This window comes from Panthera pardus, unplaced genomic scaffold (assembly GCF_024362965.1).
Source record: "Panthera pardus isolate Hobbes unplaced genomic scaffold, ASM2436296v1 HiC_scaffold_1, whole genome shotgun sequence".
NCBI classification, from domain to species: domain Eukaryota; kingdom Metazoa; phylum Chordata; class Mammalia; order Carnivora; family Felidae; genus Panthera; species Panthera pardus.
Genome location: NW_026526654.1, coordinates 53,997,542 through 54,021,972, shown reverse-complemented (window position 1 = coordinate 54,021,972; position 24,431 = coordinate 53,997,542). Strand labels below are relative to the sequence as shown.

The window sequence follows — 24,431 nt, the reverse complement described above, 5'->3', positions numbered from 1 at the left end:
GTCCACAGGTTGCGAGCACGACAGGGCGAATTAGCATAAATAAATAAATAAGCCTGCTTCTGTATATCTGAATAGAGAGAGCGAGGAAGTCGGCGCTACCGAGCAGCCACAGGCGCGAGCCCCAAACGCTTGCTCCTGCCACCAGTTCTTCGGAGAGACTTGGATCAGGCGGTGTTTGCAACAGAGAGAGAAAACCCGCTCTTCTCTGCGGAGGGAAGGAATCCCAAACTCTTCCTAAGGTGGTCTGAGCCTGAAAAGCAAACCTATGAATTCGGTGAGGGATTTGACCTGCTCTAATTTTGAAGCTTCGCCGTTGGTGGCCAGTTTCCTAGTTGTACGCGCCAGGGTCTCTGGGTGTCTTCCTTGTGGTCCTACTTTAGAGGCAGTTGTGGCTTCTGGCCAGGGGAAGAGCCAAGGAGGGGGGGGAGTGGAAACAATTGTGTGGTAACACAAGTAGTTCTGCCTGTAAGTAATTTGAACATACTTCTCTTGGGGTGAATTTTCTTTTTTCACTCACTGAAGCTTAGGTAAAAAAAAAAAAAAAAATTGGTTACTTTTCAAATTATCACAACCCCCCCCCCCCCCCATCCCCCTTGGAATACTTCTTGGGAAAGCAGGCCTTTAGAAAGGAATCCTGGAGGAGTGTGGTGCAAAAATGCTTGGACATTTCCTCGGGCTCTCACACTCAAGGGCCATGTGACCTGTTTCTTCATTTATAAAATCAGGGCTGGTGAGAGACTCCAACGCATTAAGTCTCTGAAACACTTTTTGATCTGCAGGGTGCCATATAAATAATGGAAAAGACCATTGGTCTTTCCCTGCGTAGACATTTCTCTTCATCACTGGGTTTCCAGATAGCCTGTGCACTGCCCTGAACATAAAATCCTCCCCACTGAATATTTAGTGACTGAGCCCAGAATACAAAAATCTTCCTCCTGGGTCAGAGAAAGATCTAACATCCCTGTACTTTCCATGGGCACCACTTCAATCTTCCTATTCTCCCTTACACTAACTAGAATATAAATTGGTTGGCTGAACTGATTGTTTTGCTCTTTCCTCTTTTCTCTTCATCCCAACTAATTCTAGAGACACGGAGTCCTAAATATTGACAACACACTACATCAAAACACCTGGTGTATGTAAGTTTCTTATTGAGCAATAGGACCATACACAGAGTGCACAAACAGAATCCCTTATAATACATATCTGGCATATGCTAGGGATCTGGTTTACAAAATTAGCTCCCTGAAGCTCTTTAGAATGAAAATTGAGCGGGAGTAAAGTGGTGAACACATGGGAATGTGTTCAGGTGGGTGTGAGGCCACTATACAGCTGATAAACAAAGTACCGTCAGAGAAGTATGATTTGTCTGTCCTTACCTCTTCAGCTGCTAATTCTGCCCTACCGCTGACCTTTTACCATAATTGGTAAATATTTACTCACGGATCTGTAGTTGAAACATGTCCGATTCCAAAAATCAGTACCAAGCTGCTTCTGAAATGTGTTTAATTTACGTCTTCACACCTTACCCACAGCTTCCGGAAGTTTGGGGCACATGGCTAGAATCAGGCAATATGTCAGCCGTCAGAGTACATGTAGGCTGGACCCACAGTCTGAATTAATTTTACATCTGTACAGATGGCAACAGTGGTAGACTGTGTGTCCCCCTTACAGTTCATGCCCTCTCCAACAGGTTAAAATCACTCACCTTTTTTTTTTTTTTTTTTTTTTTTTTGGTGAAAATATGGGAATCTCTTTCCTTAATTTGTCCCTTGTTTACAATGACACCACATGGGAGCTGTAGTTTATGAAGATAATTCTATGGAAGGGACACTGCCTCTTTGTATTTATTTTGTTGACTGTCTTTAAGCTCCTTGGACTCTGTCTGTGGACTCTTAAACTCTTTCTTTTTCTACAGTGGATAGTTTTGGCACAGATGCACCATTTTCAAGTGTCCCCCACACCACATCACGGCAGAATTTTGGTCTCCTGACTATACCATCCAGCTGCTCTCTATGGAAAAGGTTAGTGCGCCTCTTCTGCTTTATTAAGTAGGCAAGAAATTAAATCTGTGTATTCTATAATACATAGTTTTAGCAATAATTTTGCTAGAGTGTTTCTACAAAGCATGACCAAATGAACTATAATGTAAGTTGAAACAGAAGTTAAACATTCTGGAGATAACGTTTGGAATGTCAGTAATAAGCCCCATTGCTTTGTGATTGCAAAGTCCCTGGATGGAAGTTTGTCATCAAAACTGGAAGACCTGGGCACAATTTGAGGTAAAACTTTCCTGTCACAGTCCCAGCTGTTAACTGAGCTACTTGTTATTGTGTCTCCTTTTTGAAGATCTAAGCAGAGGTTTCATGCAGTTTTACACTGAATGAAAGAAGACCAAATACCCCTCTTTCTTCTCCTGTACCTTCATCCTGGGTACAGTGAAAGCATTCCCACCCTCCTGTTCCTTATGAGGCCAGCCCTGTGACCTACCATCTGGTGTCACATATTTCTTTCTAAAGATGACTTAGGGAGCTTATGCTATTACTCCCTTGAAAAATAATACTTATGAACTTCTCAGATGTCTCAATTGCTCTGGGCCTGCTTCCCAGGTGTTTTGTAAAAATTGATCTAGAAGAATAGTTAGATTATATGCCTCCTGAGCCTATTTTTTTCTATAGACAAGGAAAACAATATGATACAATAGATGGCACACTGAGCAGAGCCAGGAAATTTGGATTCCATTTTCTGGGTTGTTGCTAGGTTACTGTGTGACTTTAGGTAAGTTATCACACTTCTCTGTTTCAATTTCCTATAAATACACCCCTATACACTACATGGACTAATAAGCATTAAATGGATTACCTAATATCTGTCATTAATAGACACTGAATAATGATGCACAGGTCAATTTGATTATTACTTACTGCGTTTGCAATGTTTAATTATTGATTAATATTCATAATTAATAATAAATAATATTACAAGTAATATAATTAATAATTACTATAATAAATAAGTGTAATAATTAATATAATGATAATTAGTAAAATGATAAATAAATGTTAATTAATATGAATAATAATTTCCATTTACTGCAAGGCTTCTCCCATTGCAGTCTGATCTCTTTATAAGGGGTGAGCATGCTTATAGGTGTCTCTCAGGATACCATCTTCAAACTTTGTACATCTATCAAACATACTCTAAACTTTAAAAATATTTGGAGTGTTTTGTTTTCCAGGTAGCTTTTATATCGAACCATTTAACGTATTTTAATAACAGTATAGTATTCACAAAGGTTCATGGAATTAATATATACACTGATATTTAAAGCTATTTTGAACCATAGTCCTATAAATGTTCTAATTAATTCAGGATTGTAAATAAGTATAAATTTAGAATATGACCTTATTTTAAGAATATTACATTTTTGCTTATTAATATATGAAATGAGAAGCCCCTTTAGATGATTTAGATATATGCATGTAAACATATAATGTATATATTACATATATGTAAATGTAAATAGTGTAAAATATAGGACATATAATATAAATATGGTATAATATAAAATAATTACAATATGTATTTATAATTAAATATAATTATAATAATTAAATATATATTTATATAATGTTTTTAAATTAAGTATGTATTTATATAATATATATTTTAAAATCTATTATTTTATAAATATAAATTATATATTTATACACATTACATAATATGTATAAATGGAATGTATGTGTATACAGACACACATTCTTTTTCTAATGAACAATCAAGATTGAGATATGATCACATTTATAAAGCCAATACAATATTTGAAAAATAATAAAATTGACCAACTACTGAGGTTCAGTTATGTTTTGAACATGCTATCTATTTGGTTGCTCCTGACAACAGTTTTTAAATGTAGGTATTATTAGTTCAGTTTTACAGCCATAAATTACATGTCTGTCAATATCTATGGCTCCAATCTGTGGCCTCCAAAGCAAATGGTCTTTCTACTCTGGTATGCCCTCCTCACCAGAATGGATGGATCTAGGCCCTGTATATATTTAAATGTATTGCAAGGAGTGCTTGGGTGCCTCAATTGGTTAAGTGTCTGGCTCTTAATTTTGGTTCAGGTCATGGTTTCACAGTCTGGGATGCAGCCCCCAACCCCAACCCCCCCACGTTGGGCTCTGCACTGACATTGTAGAGTCTGCTTAGGATTCTCTCTTTCCCTCTCTTTCTGCCCCTCCCTCTACTCTCTCTCTCTTTCACTCACTCTCAAAATAAATAAATAAATAAATAAATAAATAAATAAATAAATAAATGTTTTTCAAGCCAACAAATGTTTATCACTGATCTACAGTAAGAAAAACACCGTCAGCCTAGATTGGCTATATGATGCCTTTATGAAGTAAAAACTTCTTTAGTCAGTTGCTATGTCCTAAACAGATATTCATACAGAAACACAAATTCCTCTGTGTCTGGCCAGCTTCACTCTTAAGATTTGTAGACTTAGAATATATTATGTAAGTATATTTATTGTGTATACTTGAAAGTCCTGCAAAGTTCCAAGTAATGATATTACTTAGATGCATTGCCTAGTTAACCCTCATTTTATATATTAGTTGAGAGCAAGAGAGATGGTGCATAACTAATTCAAAGTTTAGAAGTACTCCTATTTCATGGAATAGTAGATTTTGGCCTCAGGAATGTATCTGATATTAGAAGCTAACTATGACAAAAAGCAGTTATTTTCATACCTTCTATGCCTTCCTAAAACTTTAACCTCAAACATTGCCATCAATACCAGTTAGTTACTTCATATTATTTTATTTTTCAAATTCACAAGTATTTTTAAGAATCAGTACTACAGTAGTTCCCCCTTATCTTCAGGGCATAATGTTCTAAGACCTCCAGTGGATGCCTAAAACCACACATAGTGCGGAACGCTGTTTTTCCTATACATATATACCAATGTTAAAACTTAATTATTTTTAAGTTTACTTATTTTTGGAGAGAGAGAGAGACAGAGAGAGAGCAGAACAGGGAGAGAGGGAAACAGAGAATCCCAAGCAGGCTCCGCACAGTCAGCACAGAGCCCAATGCAGGGCTAGAACCCATGAACTGTGAACTTGAGACCTGAGCCAAAATCAAGAGTCAGGTACTTAACTGACTGAGCCACTCAGGCGCCCTGAAAGCTTAACTTATAAATTAGGTTATGTAATAAAAGTTATGTGAATGTGGCTTTCCTGTCTCCCTCTCTCAAAATATCTTACCGTATTGTACTCATCCTTCTTGTGATGATGTGAGATAATAAAATGCCTGCGTGATGAGATGAAGGGAGGGGAATGATGTAGACACTGTGACCAGCATTAGGCTACTATTGTCTTTCTGACAGCATTGTGGAAGGAGAATCATCTGCTTCCGGATTACAGTTTCCCCGGGGGGGTAACTAAAACCCCTGGAAGCAAAACAGAGGAAAAGGAGGGGATGACTGTAATTTAGGTAGATTGTTGGTCAAGTATATCAAACAAACTTAAAAAAAGAAAGAGCCTACATTGCATTTTCCCTACACAACTCAGAGATTAATTGTGTGGCTAATAGGAAATGAGCATATTGGTTCTTTTGCTTAAAAAGCTGTATAATTGCTTTAGTAAATAAATATGCATGTATACTCTGTGTATACAAGGATGCACATAAGATAAGTTACTATAATACAAACTTGTATTCTAAAACATTGAACATGGGAATGTGCAGTGTATGTGACTCCTGAAAGCATTTGTCTATACTAATGAGTACTTTCTTTTTGTTTTAGAAAACTTCGTGTAAATGGGTTTTACATTTCTCCTCTTTCCCCACATATTGCAAGAGGAAGGTTGGAGTGGGGTAGAACAGTCAAGGTAGGGTAGAGCAGTTCTTTTATTTTCAGAGCTTAATTAGCATCACTTTAACAGGGGTAAGTATAGCAAGGCAAAGTCATCAGAAAACCCCAGGCCTAATTTTAGCTCACACTTTCGACTTTCTCTCCTTATCCTCCAAATAAATCTTAAAAGCCATTTCCCACTCATTTAAATTTCACGTTCTTTCTTCTCACTTCTGGTAGAGGTGATAATGAGCAGTGAAATCATCAGAAGAAAGGTAGTAGGATTGAGGAGGAGACAAAAATGAAAGGCATGGAAAATCCACAAAGTAGATCAGCTGAATCGTGAACAGTTAACTGCATGCATGCAGCTTATTGATGACACGTATGCCTTACTTCCCTGAGTCAGTCCCTGGGAGACGTGAAGGAAGGGAGAGGTATGGGCTGTGAGAGGATAAAGTAATCATAAGCCCTATAAATTAGCACAGAAATTAGGTCAGGGGCAAAAGAAATCCATGGAAGGAGAGACACCATTGCGAATTTCATTTGAGGGCACTGATCCCCCCCATCCTATATCCTGTGTTCTTCAGATGCCACTTCTTCCTTCACAAACTGAAATGTTACATTTGGAAAAGCTTAATGAAAATTTGTGCTTAGGTAATGTTTTTACATGGATCGACAGATCTTTTGCCTGGCTTTATAAAATCTCTTCATCTAATTCTTTGAATCTAAGGTAGGTTGGATGAAACCTGCATGACTGTTCTGATCTCTCTGTGTGGGGTATAAAAAAGCACCCAACTAGTACTGTAGGGTCAAGGAAAGCTTTTTTCTGTGACGTAAAAAGTCAACATTTTCATGGTGGTGAAAGCTGTCATCATTAGCCTCTTCTTTTGGGATATCCTTTTAGGAAGAGGGTAGAGATTGCTGACCTCAATTTCATTTACTGGTAACATCTACCAATTACTGAGCACGTAACTTTTGCCAGGTGCATGGTGAACCGTAGCTCTAATCTTCACAAGGACGCTGCAAGTTAATGATGACCCCATTTTAAAGATAAAGAATCTGAGACTTTAAGAGGGTGAGTGGGTTGTTCCAGGTCACACAGCTGGGAAGTGGCCAAGTTAGGATTGAACAAGAAAAATTTGAGGTAGTTTATTTTAATGTTGGTGAATCTTTGCCCTACATATTCACTGAAATAAGCACATATATTGAGTATTGAATACGTGCACATTATAAACAATGCAAAGAATGCGACAGCAACAGAATCATTTAAAAACTACCAAACTTGTAGAAAAATTAAATAATAATTGACAAAAGGTAAATGTCATATTTATGAAATAACAAATATTTTTTTCTTTATTTGGATTATCAAGAAAAGGAAGGAGATTTTATAAATTAATTTTCATTAATGGTTTGGAATTATATGCCAATAAGACATCAGTTGGTGAAAGTAATATGCTTCTTGATAATGAAACCGTAAATATCCCAAAGGCCATCTAATTCTTAATTATAGATAATGTTCAAATCTGGTCAAGTTGATATCAACTTTATTTAAAATACATTAATAATAATTATAGGGTTTTTTTCCCTCCCTATGGATAAATTCTTAACTAGATTTTAGTGAAACAGCACTAATAATAACTAGCTATTAAAGACAAAGTTGTATTACTAACTTTATTTAGATATCTGTATGTTCCTTTAGGATTTAAAATAAGTCAGACAAACGTAGATGGGTGACTATTACTAGATTAATGTTTCTCATTACCCAGAATTTAGATTTTGTGTGATATAACACTCATAGACAAAGGAGAAAAGAAAGCTATAAAGAAAAAAAAAAAGATTGATTTATGTGGGAAGCAAACTTTTTGTATGGTATTTTTCTCTAAATGGAAAGGATTAAAAATTCCTTGAATGTGCCATAAGCATGACATATATTCTCTATAAAAGGGATTTTTTAAATTCTAAATGTGGAAATATATGGCATGGTTTCTTGAAACAACAACCAAAAAAATCCCCACTTCCATAGTCCAGTACATTTTAAAGAAGATCTAAATCTATTAAAGTCCTGTCAGAGCTTGTTAAACTATTAAGTAATGATCATAAAAGGCATTTTACACACAGCATATAGTAGGCATAAAGCTGAGAAATCTAAGATATCCTTGCTAGCTGCAAGTGTGAATATTTTAGCATTTTTGTGGTATTTCTGGATCAAAATTGATTCCAGGTGCCATCTCTACATATCCATATATATGTAAGATAAGCTCTTTAAAAACTTTTTTTAAGTTTATTTATTTATTTTGAGAGAGACAGAGACCACATGAGTGGGGGAGGAGTAGATAGAGAGGAAGAGAGAGAGAAAATCTCAAGGAGGCTCTGCACCGTCAATGTAGAGCCCCACATGCAGCTCGAACTCACAGAAACTGTGAGATCATGACCTGAAACTGAAAGTTTAACCAACTGAGCCACCCAGGCACCCTGTAAGAGAAGCTCTTTAGGCTAGACGGATCCTTTGAATCTGCATCATTGCCAGTGGCTCTCTGAAGTTACCCCACAGCCTATAGTTTACCTCCTTCATACTGTAATCAAACCAGCAGTGACCTTTTTTGGGGGGGTAAAAGGATAGGTTTTCACTTCTACTTACTGTTAATAAAAAAATATTAGAAGTCTTGAGTCACCTTTATATTTTTTCCTTCAACAGATTTTGGCAAGTAGACAGCATATTCCTTAGACTTTATTAGAGGCTAAAGAATGGCAGATACAACATAGAAGGTGCTAGACTCTTTATTGTTGTTGCTTTTGCATATTTATAGCCCACTTTCCTTGACTTTGCATGTTCATAGTCTACTTTTCCTGAATGTCTGATGCTACACTTAAGTATGTTTTGTATCCACTACCTATGACCTTTATTGATTTGGTTGGATTTCCTCTTCTCACTTTGTAGCTATAGGTTTCTCCAAGGATTCTGTTTTCTGGTCACTTACTGGGGAGCCCTTTCATTACAATTCTAGTCATCTCTTTCTATAGTTAGGCTTCCCAATACCATTTCTAAAGTCCCCAAATCCTACACATTTAAAAATTTTCCTGTCACTAGAAGTCATCTACAGTTGAAAATGTATTTCTCCTAGGTGACACCAAAGTCCCTCCTTAAGGATACTTGCTCCTTCTTCAAAATGGCCTGTTCTCAGTCAAATAACCTAACCTATGACAGTGCTTCTAGCATAGAGCTTAAAAACATACTAATTACTGAAGGGTAGTTCATAAATATTGTGAAGCCAATAGCTGCTATTGCCATTTGTTGAGGGAAGGCAGAACTGAGGTGCATGGTTTTGTTTTCACCATATTGATAACATAAATAACGACTGTTCCTAGAAAATAGCACATACAGAAGTTTGAAGAAATCACATAGCAGTACAGAGCACTGTTGCCTGAGAAAAGTCAGCAACCTACCTCGCAAGAGGCTCCAGAGAGTTGAATTAGAGTAGTAAGAAAATAATAACAGCCACAGAGTTTTGAGCATTCACTGGACTAAGATACACAGTTGACCCTTGATCAACACAGGGGTTAAGGGGTTGACCATCCACGCAATCAAAAAGCCACACATAACATTTGACTCGCCCCGAACTTAACTACTAATGGCCTTACCAATAAGCATAACAAGTCAATTCACACATATTTTGTGTATGTATCATATACTATATCCTTACAATAAAGTAAGCTGGAGAAAATAAAATGTTATTAAGAAAATCATAAGGAAGAGAAAATACATTTACACCACTGTCCTGTATTTATTGAAAAAAAAAAAAAAAAAACAAACCTGCATGTAAGTGGACCTCTGCATATCAAACCCATGTTGTTCAGGGATCATTGTATATGCATATATGCGTATTCACACATATAGATTTGTGTGTATCTTACATCTATATGTCATACATGTCTATATGTGTGTGTGTGTGTCATACATAAATTCTCACAATAGCCCTATCAGTAGGAATTACTGCTTCCAATTTAAGAATGGGGACATTCCAGTTTAAAGCATTATGTACATTATTCAAGATCACACAACCACACTGAAAGAATTTTTTTTCTTTAAATTTTAAGTCATCTCTATACCCAACAAGGAGCTCAGAACTTAAAACCCTGAGGTCAAGAATTGCATGCTCTACTGACTGAGCCAGCCAGGCGCCCCCACACAGCCATATTTAAAACCTTCCAAACATTACCTTAATTCAGACACTATATATTACTGAGCTATATAGCACAAACTGAAAATTCTAATTTGGGGAAGGAGGGGAGACTACATTTTAAAATCTCAAGCTTAACTCATATTGACCTAACCTGACTGTATGTCCCAGTTTCTTAAGTCTGTTTTAGCCTGTTGTCCCAGGGCATACCCTCTTTCACTCTTAAAATACTGTGGTTGAGATAATGAAATATAAGACCAACTTAAGTGAACTGTATTTACAAGATTGGTGCAGAAACTCAATGTGCAATGAAAATATAACTGTTACAAAGGCTTTCATACTTCTGTGGCATGGTCAGTGCATTCTTTTCTGAAGACAGATCTAAGTGGGAAGCAAAAGAACAAGGAGGGTCAAACTGTAAAGTGAATCAAATGTTTATTCATAGCAGACTAAGCTTTGGACTTTGCAGCCAATGGAAATGGGATCCTTAAAGCCATTTGGCTTCAGTTCCAGGTCACTGCTCAGTGCTTCCATGCACACATCCTTTAGGATGCTCCTTTTTTTATTTCCAAAGCTGGTTGGTCTCTGTGGTGATGAACAGCTGCTTTAAAAAACAAACAAACAAACAAGCAAACAAACAAAAACCCTTTCTCAGGGTCGGACAAGAAGCTGATATCTGGGAACCATTCCTTTTCATTGAAGAGCAATTTCATGCTTCTGCTCTGATTGCGTGATCAGGGAAGAGGATGTTTTCCTTATTGTCAAGGTGTGGAAGGGCATTCCACTGTAGCTTGTAGGTAGGGACAAGGAGACAGTCAGCATTGTGCCCATGAGGCTAGGCTTTGTGGTCAGACAGACCTGGCTTCAATTCCCCATTCTTCAAGTTACTGATGGTGTTCCCTTGAATTTTACTTAGAACTTTGAAGACTCAATTTTTCCATTTGATAAAAAATGGTTTAAAATTTTCAGCACTTACCATTTGCCAGACACTGTCATAGGAGCATTACCTATATTAAATCACTTAATTTTTATAACAATTATATAAGCTAGATACTGTCAACTATTGTTATTTTAATATGAGGTATAACGAGGCTCAGTAACTTGCCCCAGATCATACAGCCAGGAGTGGAGGAGCTGAGATTGGAAATGAGGGAGTGTGCTTCCAGAACCTATACTTACCGGCTCCCCTGTACTTTGTCCTACAAAACAGGATTGAGAGTACTTACTACTAGTGCTACATATTTAAATAAGAGAGTGAATTTAAAGCATGTCACAGTCATTAGCACAGAGTAAGTAAGGTTCTATAAGTGCTAGCTGTAAAAATAGTAGTTCCATTCACTCCTTCCCCTCTCCTTCCCATTCTTCATTTTCACTTAAATTAGACCGTGGTTGTTTTTGTTTCCCATACTCCGTAATTATTGCTGTTTCCAAACCTTTTTCCTCAATTTGGAAATCCCGTGTTCTCTGCTGAGCTTTTTCAAAAACATGCTTATTCTTCACAGTTCAGGGTATGGGACGTTTCTCCTTCTGCTTTTGTGGTGCCTTCACATCAGTTTTCATCCCTGTGAGTTTTATTGTTAATTCGAACATTGGAATAAGTTATGATCATTTTTGCCTGTCTCCACATTTTCTTCTATATCATTTTTGGACAGAATAGAATATACTCATGCAGGTTTGCCATGTGGATGTAAACATTTTACTTATTTCAATGTTTCATATAAATATCATCCTAATGAAGTGTCCTTTATCCACAACTTTTCGTTCATGGAAACAATTATAACAATTATATAAGCTAGATACTGTCAACTATTGTTATTTCAATATGAGGTATAATGATTATTTAGTGTGTTACTAAATATTGGATATGTGTTTAAAATGGGATGTAAAAATTTAAGGCTTTTCAGTGTGTTTCAGTAAATATATCTTGATAATTTTTTGGTAGTTTGTAATAGCACTTGCAGTGTATGAGGATAGTCATTTGTCTACATTGATATCATTACCTGATAATAGATACATTTTTAATTTATTTTCTATATTATGGTTCCAAATAGCGCTTATTATTGTTTTCATTGGAATAGTAATAATTTCAAAAAATGGATTTCTTTTATGTTTTTCATTTTTTGGGGGAATTGGTGGTTTTTCTTATAAAGCTCATTATACAGTAGGGCACACAGTGCCATTTTATTTCTTTCAGATGTTTGGTAAATTTCTCATTTGTTCTGGTCTTGACTTGTATTTCCCCTACTAAGTAACAAGCTGCGTATATATCATGGTTAACATGGACTGGGCAAATAGTTAATGCTCAACTAATAATTTAAAAAAATTTTTTTAATGTTTATTTATTTTTGAGAGAGAGAGAGAGTCAGAGAGTGAGTGGCGAAGGGGCAGAGAGAGAGGGAGACATAGAATCTGAAGCAGGCTCCAGGCTCCGAGCTATTAGCACAGAGCCCGGCGCAGGGCTCGAACTCACGAACCGTGAGATCATGACTTGAGCCAAAGTCAGACGCTCAACTGACTGAGCCACCCAGGTGCCCCGCTCAACTAATAATGTTTAAATAGTTAAAGCACTAATCTCTTAGCTTTTAATTATTTATTAGATATTCTACATGTCTTTAAGTTTCATTAGCAGCACAGATAATAAATTTCTAAACACAGGAGACTCTGCCTGTTTATACAGAACTTGCATAGCACTATTTATTTAATTTTAACGAATATAATAATGTGTGTTAACATTAAGGTACTTTGACTATAATATGTATTAAGGTAGTACTCTACTGTGAACATACACAGTATAATTAACATTCCAGAGTTAAAGTATAATGTGGCTAACTTTGTTTATTGAAGAAATATGAAATTCTTTCTTTTCAAATTCAATATAGGAAATGTTATGTTCTCATTTTCATCTCTGCTGGATGGACCTCCTAGCATCCAGAGATGATTGGTCCCATGAGATCTTCTAATCCATTTGTTCCTTTTCTTGGTCAATAATTTCTTCCCTAGAGTTCAGCAAAATGACAATCATGTAAAGATACTTTGCTCCTCCAGGGAAAATGTTTCCTTTTTTCTTTGCTTTGATAAACTGTTCTTTTCATTTTTAGCTCCAGTTTAAAACATGAGGGAGAGCAATAAGTGAACAACTGAATGAAAATGAAAACAGAGTTGCTTCTCCAATAGAGTAAATGTCTTTGGGTGAGGAGTGACTCTCTTTTACTCTTCCCAGGTCTCTGGTATATTTTTCTTATCTGCAAAGTACAGGAAATAAGACCTTTCTCTGATGTCATGTGGATTAACTAAAAGTGTGTCGGTAAAGAGCTTACATTTCTGAAGAAAAAAAAAACGTTCTTTTTTCACTCTTGGGGTTCAAGTGGTCTTCAATCCCAAATCTTGATAAAGCTGTAGCCAGAGCATTACAGAAGAATCCTGCAGTAATCTTTGTACTGCAATGTCTATTACTCTTCACCATTGTCTCTCTCTACCCTCTCCCCACTTCTCCCTTTTATCCAGTTTCTATTTCCTTCTGTATAATAGAAAAAATATGTTGTTTCTAAAAATCAAAGGTAGTAAGTAAGACAGTTACTGGGATATTTCTGTCAACATACAGATATTTCACTTCACAAAAATATTATATGTCCTAGTAGAGCTACTTTATATTAAAGCAGAATTTGAGACTTTGATTTTTAATTTGAGATGATAGGCATTGCAGAAATGTGAACCCGTTGCTGGCTAAATCTGGACTTAATGACAGATAATATATTCTATACTTGAAAATCTATTCAGTAAGGGTGTATAAAAGTACGCTATTAATAGGAATTACAAAACTACATTGATCTTGTGCTTCAGTAAGTCTAGCTGACAACCATAAAAATAATTAGATGCTGTTATTATGCCAGTTAGAGATGAGGAAACTGAGGCACGGTGAGTATATTAGCCATATTAGGCAAGGTTATGCTACACTAACAAATTAATTCCAAACTCTTAGCAGCTTAACACAACCATAGTTTATTTCTTGCTTATATTACTTGTCCACTGTTGGTCTCCTTGTACTGTCAATCAGGATCAGGTTGAAGGAGTTTCCTTTTCTTGTGACCCTTTCATCCCATTTCTTTCTTTCTTTCTTTTTCTTTCTTTCTTTTAATGTTTATTTATTTCTGACAGAGAGAGAGAGAGAGAGAGAGAGAGAGAGAGAGAGGAGCAGAGACAGGGACAGAGAGAATCCCCAGGCTCTTTCCATGCTCAGTGCAGAGCCTGACCCAGGGCTGGATCTCATGAACCAAGAGATCATGACCTGAGTGGAATCAAGAGTCCATTGCTTAACTGACTATGCCACCCAGGTGCCCTGGTTCATCCCATTTCTTAACTTTCGGGGACACTACATTGGGAAGGAGAAAACATGGAGATCTCATACTGATCTCTACCTCATTATGCACATATCTTTTCCACTCATAGCTCAGGAGCCAGAACTCATCACATCTCCTGCTCGTTTGTAAGAGATAGAGAAATATAGTCCTCCCTTGTGCTTAGGAAGGAAAGGAGAATCAGATTTAAGCCCTCAGAATAATTTCAACAGATAGTTTAGGTAGCTTGTCCAAGGTCCAATAACTGGTAAACAGTGAAACTGCGATTAAAATCGACAAACACTGGCTCCAGACCCTGTACTCTTAACAGCTTCACTATTGTTAATATCTGATAATGCCTGATGTCATTTTATGACCTCTGTCTTGCTCCAAGTTATACTCTTCTTGACTTATTTGGTAATCATTTATTTCAAATATCCATTGATTTAAAGAACAAAATAGTGGCTTCTTAAAAATACATAGAGTGGCTCAGTCTTTTAAGCATCTGATTCTTGATTTCCGCTCAGGTTGTGATCTCACGGTTTGTGAATAGGGCTCAAACTCACTGATGGTGTGGAGCCTGTTTGGGATAGTCTCTTTTCCTTTCTCTCTGGCCCTCGCCCCCCTTGTGCTTTATCTCTCTTTCTCTCTCTCTCACTCAAAAAATAAATAAATAAACTTAAAAATTCATAGATTTACTCTTATCTAATATACATCCACAGGTGAGTACAGCTATTGAGCATGTTCTTAAATAATATATATATATATATATATATATATATATATATATATATGTAAATCTTATGTGTAAGTATCATACCTATAACTAGCATATAAATATACATGATATTTCCAACAAACAACAATAACTGAGATTGTTCCAATGTCTGTGTGGTTTATCTGATATTTTAAAAAAGTGTACCTTAATTGCTCATTCTCTTCAGACTCTTAAGTATCACACTCTATCTGTTACTTTATAAGGTTACTAGTCAAGAAGGAGGACAAAGCATTCAGGACAATCGACTCATATCCCGGGGCTATCGAAATTCTTTTTTCTCAGTCTACAAAGAAAACAATATTTTAGTAAGTAGAAGCACGGGCAAACTCTGCCTAATGTCCTAAGTAAACAGCAGGTTAATTTCAGATTTTCTATATTATAATTTACATTCACTCTGCAAAAGCTATAAATGATAAAATTTGATTTTCCTACCCATTACTCTATTTCCTTTAGCCTAGTCAAGGAAAACAAAACTTAACCACACATTAGATTTCAGGATACCTTCTTGTTATTGCCTGCTCAACAGTAAATAATATGAGGATCATAAAGTCTTGAAGAAGATGCTGAATTTCTTGTGGGAATGGAAAAAAAAAAAAAGCTCCCTGGTGTGTTAAGCTCATTCTGAAGAGTGCTTACTGGGGAAAGAAAGACATTTTATTGCCAAAGGAATTTAGGTGTACATAAGGTTACAAATTTGTATGGGTCTGCTAGAAAGAGTATATGTAATAATGAAATAAAGAATTTAGGATATCGAATGTCCTGATTTTTTGTGCCTAGGGATTTGTGTCTTTCTTTTGATTTGGGTTCAATTTTAACTGCTTTTAATCAGTTATTTTGTTACTGTGTAAGAAAAACATTGAAATCATTGACAACAGTATAAAACCTTAAATGAAGAATTTAATAAAAACCCGTCTAATAATACAAAATGGAATAAACGTAGGTAAATTCAGACTTGGTTGTCTTGCACAATTTGAAAAATTAGAATTATCTGGTATATTTTTATACATTTAGCTTAAGAAGATGCCTTAGGGCCCAATCCACATTATAAAGTTCTCACTTTATAGATGGGGAAACTAGGCTCAGAAATGTGTAGGTGATGCCACTAAATTTGCCACTAATGGCAAGGTAGAACATGTGAATTCCATTTATAGTTACCTTCTAATGATACATGTCTCTCTTTTAATCTTTCACTGAGTTACAGTTCTGAAAATTTTTCAGTTGTGGGTATTATGATCTGTTATAATTATAGATGAAGATGCCTACTACAGATTCCTTAGATTTCATAGAATAAGCAACAACAGCATTGAGGCAACGCAGAAGTGACCTCTCAGTGGCATGTAATGAATTAGGCACCGATTAACCTGACATCATAGTGAATTTAGTTGTGACTTTAGAAGGCTCACTGGTTTCTTGTCTTCTTATTTCATGTAAGGATATTACATATTACATATTCTTTCTTATTTCACATCCTCTTTCAATACCACTTTAGTCATCTCAAAGAAGAAATCCTATTTTCTTATAGAGTCTATGAGATTATGATATGAATAGTTACAGAAAATAAAACTTTTTATTGTGTATATAGTGTAATGAGAAGCTTTTACTTTTTTTTTGTATTGAAGCAATTTTTAAATTTTATTTATTTATTTAAGTTTATTTATTTTTGAGAGACAGAGAGTGCACAGCAGGAGAGGGGCACAGAGAAAGAGGAAGAAAGAGAGAATCTCAAGCAGACTCAGCACGGTCAGCACTGTCAGCACTTGAACCACAAACTGTGAAATCATGACCTGACCCAAAATCAAAAGTCAAATGCCCAATCGACTGAGCTATCCAGGCGCCCTGGAAACTCACCATGCGTAGCAAGAAGCAACAAGCAGAAAATATTAGTTCTTATTTTAATCAAAGGGCCAACAAAGAAATAGAATTAGCTTCATTAGTAATCAGAGAAGTTAAAATTAAGACTATTGAGATGGCATGCTTATATTTGCTAAATTGGTGACATTTAAGAAGTGTGACCAAACCAAGTGTGGGTGAACATGACAATCAGTAGGAATACTCATATACTCCTAGTCTGTTGGTAGAGCAACCCCCCACCTCCCTTAGGAAACAATTTAGCACTGTTTAAGGATACTTATATATGTAAAAGAACTGTAGTTTTTTGGTTTTTGTTTTTTTAAGAAGGAAATTATGAGTATACAACTCAGACTAGTAGCTGTATCTGAGAACAAGACAGGGGATGGCATAGAAAAGAAACAAAGATTCAAGAATTGTGGGTTTTGGTCTAGTTCTTAAGTTGGGTGGTGGGTTAATTTATTGTCTTTAGTCAGAATTTATTTATATGTGACATATTATTTTGTTTGTATCAAGTATTATGCAATGTAAACATTAACTAGTAATTATAGCAAATATGTACTTTTATGAATTGAATCTCAATGTTTTACTAAAATTATTTTCGGGAACTATAAGAAACGTTATATAACAGTGAGCTTTTTCCCCAAGGGAAAAAATTGTTACTAGGGTATAAATTAATATTCAATGAATTGGTATCAAAGAACTTCAAGATCTAGTTGTATACAAAAGTGAATAATATTTAGACTTCTGGAAGCAGAGGGACATGAAATGATTATAATATTCTATCACACGAAGAGCACTTGCAAAGTGTTAATGGAAGCACATAAAAGAAATCCCCGATGATTCCTAGGGAATCAATGGCATTTAAAGTTAAAAATATTACAAAAGGAAAATCATTACAAAAAAGAAAAAGAAAGAGCAAGCAGCATGGTCACAGATGCTCAGGAATACTTAAGCAAAACATTTTGGGAAGATCAAGTTGCCCAGTGAGTGTGACATTTTGAGGCCATGAAGTAGAGTTGTAGGGGTATGTTAACAGAGGAGAGAAGAAAATCAAGATATGAGGAGTGTGCCCTCCATATTAATACAATTGGGTGGTAATTGGTAAGGAATTGAAAAAAATCTGGATGACTATGATTTATTTCTTTGCTAACTGGGACCATATTTAATGGGAAAGGTGACAATCTATTACACTTGTTAGGTTTCATATTCCTTATTTGATAAAGCATGATAAGCAAGATTACTTGGACGTGCAGGCCAATTTCTGGGGAAAGGTGAGACTTGGAGATGTTAATTATATTTTAAAAACATCAGCTTAGAAGTGACAGGTGAACCAGGGACTCAATAAAAACATCTAGGGATAATGGTGAGGGAAATGAGAGAATGAGTCAAAGGCAGAAATCTGGATTGTAATAATCAAGAGGCTGCCATAAGAGGCTGAGAAAGAGAAATCAGATTGGGAAGGCTGACAAAAGAGGTAATCATGTCAGTAGGGAATAAAGGATACTCTTAATAGAGTGCTTAGATGTTAGACACTTTACTGAGACCTTCACACTCTTTATTTCATGCCGTCCTCCCCATAGGCTCTGAAGTAATATGTTATGTTCCTAATTTTAAAAATGAGTTGAATGAAGCAGAGAACAGTTAAATTTGCTTAATGCCACACATATCTAGTAACCGTGAGAGATGAAGTTCAAACTCTGTTCTGTCTGACCGCGGCTCTCACTCTTAAATGCCCCTCTGTACCAGAATAAATTGAGAGTTGATAATGCCCAAAGCCAGAAAGTAATCAAATGGAAATTAATTAGAGAATGAAATCAAGATTGAAAGAGAGGTCATTAGCTTTAGTAGTTAGTAAGAGCAAGTTTGGTGTATTAGTAGGAATCAATTAAACCTTGGGGAATTCATGGAAAAATATTTTTTAAAATGTAACTTGGAAGTAAGAAGGTTACCAAGGAATTTATAAGACAAAGATGATAGGCAGCAATGATGTCTATAGTTAGAGAAACTGAACAGTAATGGACAAGTTACTTAATAGTGTCAGTTTTCTCCCCTCTGAAATGTAAACAATCCTCAATTTGTTTTGGATGGATAAATTGAGCAACATACATACAATCTGTCAGTATGAGCAGTGGATAATAGAAGTTGAGAAGGGTAGAAACCAGACTGCAGTATGCCAGGGAGCAGATGGGAATACGGTAGTGGAGATAATGAATGTAGAGTATTTTGTAGCGTTTGACAGTGAAAAGAATTGCACCAGAGATGTAGTTGAACAGGATAATGGAATTAAAGGAGGAAGGGTCTCTAGAATAGAGAGAGAGAGAAATTGAAGATGGCAAAGCGGATGGTTCAGTGCCTTACAGGAGGTGGATAGCATAGAGTTGAATCATATGCCTGCAAAAGATTACATTTGAGTGAACCCCCTGATAATTTGTCTCTCTCCCTTCTTTTTAACCCCTTTGAATAACGGGTATTGGGTTATCTTGCAGTGGAAATTATATTAGACAAATTGTCAGTATATCTGAGGCAGAGTCTCCTCCTTGGGCCGCTAATCAGCAGAGTGACTTTGGGCAAGTCTCAGTGTCTGCTATGGACTGAATGTGTCTCCTCCAAGTTCATATGTTGATGGCATTTGGAACAGAGTGTGGGGAGGATTTAAGTAGTAATTAGGGTTGGATTAGGCCATGAGAGTGGGGTCCTCATGATGGGATCGGTGCCCTTATAAAAAGAAGAGGAGACACAGGATCTCCCAAGGTGTGTGCACACCAACGAAAGGCCATGCAAAGGGAAACTGACCATGTAGGTACCTTAATCATCTTCCAGCCTCCAGAACCATGAGAAAGTATTTTTTGTTGTTTAATCCACTTAGTCCATATGGTGTTTCATTATAGCTGCTTAAATTGACTGAAACGGTATTCCAGGACTTATTTGGTTTACCCATTTGTATAATGAGGCCATTGGACTGAGAATCCTTGTAATCCTTTCCTGTTATTCCAATTTGAGTTCTGACAGTGTCTAAAATAGGTTCTTCTTGAATTTGGTACTTTTCATCTTTTCCTTTGTTCTTAACCCAACACTAATCCCTAAACTTTTGGGGGGGGGGGGAAATCACAGAAGGTAGTGCAAGAATGTGTGAGTGGCTAGGGAGGGAAACTTTCAATAGTGTGCCTAGGTAAGCCCAGATGCTTACGTATTAATTATGTACATATTAGGATCAGAGATCTCACTCTTGGTTTTTCTCTCTCCTTCTCTCTCTCTCCCACCCTCTTTCTTTCTTTCCTTTATTTTGTTAAAGTAAAAAAACAAATGAAGGCCAGGCTTGAAAATTCCCTGAGCAGACAAAACCAATTTAGTCATACAAACAAAGCTTAGGTTAGCTTATTTACCAAGACTAACATGACCTGAGTAATTTTTTGCTTGTGCCTCTGGAAATCATCAGCAAAACTTGAACTTTTATCCCAAATTGATATGAGGTAACCACTAATCAATTCCCTTTCATGTAAGAAAATTCTAATATTATATCCAATCACTGGAAGAATAAATGGTCACTGCTTTCTCACTATATACACTGCTTTATAACAATATGCCTCTGGGCCTCATTTCATGTTTTAGTTTGAGGGCTCCTGGTTTACATACTGTCTTTCTGGTGTGTGCACAGTGAACTTCTACAATTATTACTTCAGTAATTCATTGGTTTTACTTCATCTATTTTTAACTTTTGACACTTCCTTTTCATTCCTTTCTTTCTTCCTTTTTCCTTCCCCTCCCTCCTTCGAAAATGAAATTAGTAAATAGAAAACGTAGCTCCTTATATGCTATGTATTCAGATAAGATAGCTGAACCATTTTATGGATGAAACATTTTAGATAATTTTGCTTATAGATGTTAAATGTTGATTTACTCATGAATTTTTATTTTAAAATGTGTCCATTTTTTCTAAAGAACGGAATAGGAATTCTATAGGACATATATGTGTGTATTTTCTTCACAAGTCATTTGGAAAATTTGAAGGTCAACATCTTACATGGTTTGATAGACCCTTTCCAGCTCTAATTTTATGGTTATTGCCCATTCCTATAAGTGGACATTCACATACCTTATTCTCACATCCCATACAGACCTTCACACATATTCAATCACACATACACATGCACACACACACACACACACACGCTCCCCCAAAACACACATGTGCACATATACCCACATTTATGCCAATATGTAATAAGAATAAGCTGTAATAAAAAATGCTTAACAAAATTATATCTATGACATTTCCAGAAAATACTGTAAACCAAATGTTTTCATACATTTTGATTTGGGGAAGAGCTTTAAAGATACACTTTTTTTTTAAAGAAAAAAGTTGAAATCTCAATACATTTTAGATCTTTGATCCCATTAGCTTTTTTCCCAATTATTTCTTAGGAATAAGATTCTTAGGAATCTTAACATAATAATGATTTCTGTATTGTGTTGGAGAAAAACGAGGTCTATGATACAGTGCTAATATGATACAGCTGAAATGCTTAATACCATAAGTCTTTCCTACCATTTCTTATCACATTAACACAGGGACAGCATTCCTCTCCTGGCCAGCTTAGTCTCCCCATTGCCTACAAACTATTGGAGATTCATGAATATTTAAAAGTTGTAAAAAAGCTCTTGTTGACTCTGTGCTATGGCTTAACAGCTGAGGTTGGCTTTCTTTTTTCTTCCAGAAGTTGGATTCTCTCAAGGAAGATTCTGTCACCTGCAGCGGAGCACAGCACCTGAGAGAAAGGAGTAGGCCTTGCCAGATACTTCTCAGAACACAGGAATGAAGACTCTGATATCCTGCTGTGTCATCCAGCTGACTACACAGGACCAGTGGGCTACAGACAGCACATCTACCATGTTGGCAGCAAAAGGAGAGGTATGTATGTCTGTAGAGTTTTCTATTTCTTTATTGCCAGTCTTCTTGCTGACTTTCTTGCAGTTGTGGAGGTAGCAATCTGACAGTTTACTATCGATCCCCTTTAAGCTGATAGTTTTGCATAAGTACTTTGCGTGGCATTAAGCCATTTCGTGTATTTGACTGTGTAATTCTGTATTACACCTGCTTCTTTCTCAATGAAAGAAAAAAAAAAGGCAGTGAATAAATCTCTATTCCCTTGTGACTTCTGATTTGTAAGTTTTTCTTTTTGCAAAGTAGATAGGGAAGACATTCGTTCAATACATATAAAATGTGCTGATAGTCATCTAGAAATAGATGTATAATTTCTTAAAAAATATACTTTCTTTTGAGTACCCTCTTTTAGTTTTAGTATGACTTAGATAAAGTTACTGTGTATTAGGTGTAGGTGAATGGTCATTCAATCAATTCACATTTATTCGTTGTTCAGAGACTTCGGACACTGTCCTAAGAACTGAGCACAATAAAATGAATGTACTTAAACTTGATTAATTTTTAGATCATTTTTGGAAATAGAATTGACCTTACTCAAAGAAAAATTTGGTATCAACTTTGATATAACGTTTCCTTATAATTTTCACAGCTTTAATCTTTAGCCCGTCTACACTTAGTAGTGAAGACAAGCAGAAATTACTTTAACTTCTTTTTAAAAAAATTTTTTAATTTTATGTATTTATTTTTGGGACAGAAAATCCCAAGCAGGTTCCGCATTGTCAACATGGAGCCTGATACGGGGCTCAAACTCACAAACTGTGAGATCATGACCTGAGCCAAAACCAAGAGTTAGACACAACTGACTGAGCCACCCTGGTGCCCCTAACTTCTTTTTTTTTTTAAATAAAGTTTATTTATTTATTTTTGAGAGAAGGAGAGCAAGAGCAAGAGCCAGTGAGGGAGGGGCAGAGAGGGAAGGAGAGAGACAGAATCCCAAGCAGGTTCCATACCTACACAGGGCTCAAACCCATGAACTGTGAGACCATGACCTGAGCTGAGATCAAGAGTCAGATGCTTAATCTACTGAGCCATCTGGGTGCTCAAGAACTGCCTTAACTTCTGACTTTAGTTATTTTGAGCCAACAGTAATTTAATATTTATTATCTGATATTAAAATATATGATTATGAATGACTATAAGTGTCCACAAAATTCCCAATCAAGTTGACTTAAACATTTATGACACTTATGCCATATGACAGAAGACCTAAATATAAGGTGAATTCTAGACATGGCATCATTTGGGCTCTTGTTCCATTCCTCCTGTATTTTCTTCTCTGTACTCTTTTCCTTACATTAATGTTTTTGTCCCCAGGCTGGCGAACCTCATGATTATGTCAAGGTAAAATTTTCACTAGACAAAGTCAGACATTGAAGATCTTATTCAAAGCTACTGGGTGGCCCCAGAAGGTGTAATGCTAAGGGAAATAAGTCAGAAAAAGATAGATACCACATGATATCATTCATATATGGAATTTAAGAAATAAAACAAACAAACAAAGCAAAAAGAGACAAACAAATGAACAAAACCCCAGACTCTTAAATGCAGAGAACACAGTGGTAGTTTCCAGAGGGGAAGTTGGAGGCAGGGATGGGTGAAACAGATAAAGGAGATTTAGAGTACATTTATCATGATGAGCACTGAATAATGTATAGAATTGTTGAATCATATTGTACACCTGAAACTCATATAAAACTGTATGTTAATTATACTTCAATAAATAATAATACTAAATTATAAATGATAATAAATAATATTGCAGTAGGGGAGAGAGGTCAGAACTGAGTGTAAACTCAAGTATGGTGAAAGGCAGAGGATTTTTAAGAGCTAGGGTGGGGTGTATCATAGCCCATCTGTGTTTGCTAATTGGCTTTACCTAAAGGAAAACTAAGCTATCTCATACCTCCATGACAGGAAGTAGTTTCAGAACTTGGAGCAAAGGGACTTGCAGAAGGTAGGCTCCTACTCTCCCATGGGATTGGGAGGGAGGGGCTCCATCCTCCTTCCTGATTACATTTGAAGGAGATGGCTTAAAGTCTTTGAGAAAGACAGTCCTGGTTTGTAAAACTGGCAAGAGTCTTTTTAAAAGATTTATATCTCAAAAGGGCAGAGAAAAGATTTATAATTACAAGTTTTCTAAAGTAAATCTCATGGATAAGGAAAGTCAGGGGTTGCTGAGTCAGGGAGAAGCCTGTCTAAAGTTTAGTTAGGCCTAGGGGACTGTGAAGGCTGTCTTGTTCAGTTGTATCATGGTTTTCAGTAGCAATTAAAGCAGTCTGTTTCTTTAAGGTTAGTTGGAGAGAGAAGAAAATCTATCTTCCAACTATGGACTATAAATTCTTCTTCATGGTGTGGTTAGTAAACTCAGTGCACATGCTCCCTCCTAAAGAGCAGTAATGATGAACAGGAGAATGTCATCTGGTGATTGGCCTAAGCCTGGACTTCTGAGTGAAATAGGGATTCCCAATAGAAATCCTATTTCCATTAGAAA

General features: G+C 36.2%; 1 long non-coding RNA gene across 1 annotated transcript; it reads left to right on the top strand.

Moving 5' to 3' along the window:
* On the top strand, positions 1-21,869 carry LOC109247145 (uncharacterized). The gene is made up of 3 exons (XR_002071603.2): positions 1-274; positions 1,919-2,024; positions 21,714-21,869. It is a non-coding gene; the product is annotated as an uncharacterized LOC109247145 (long non-coding RNA).
* Positions 21,870-24,431: the final 2,562 nt, after the last annotated feature.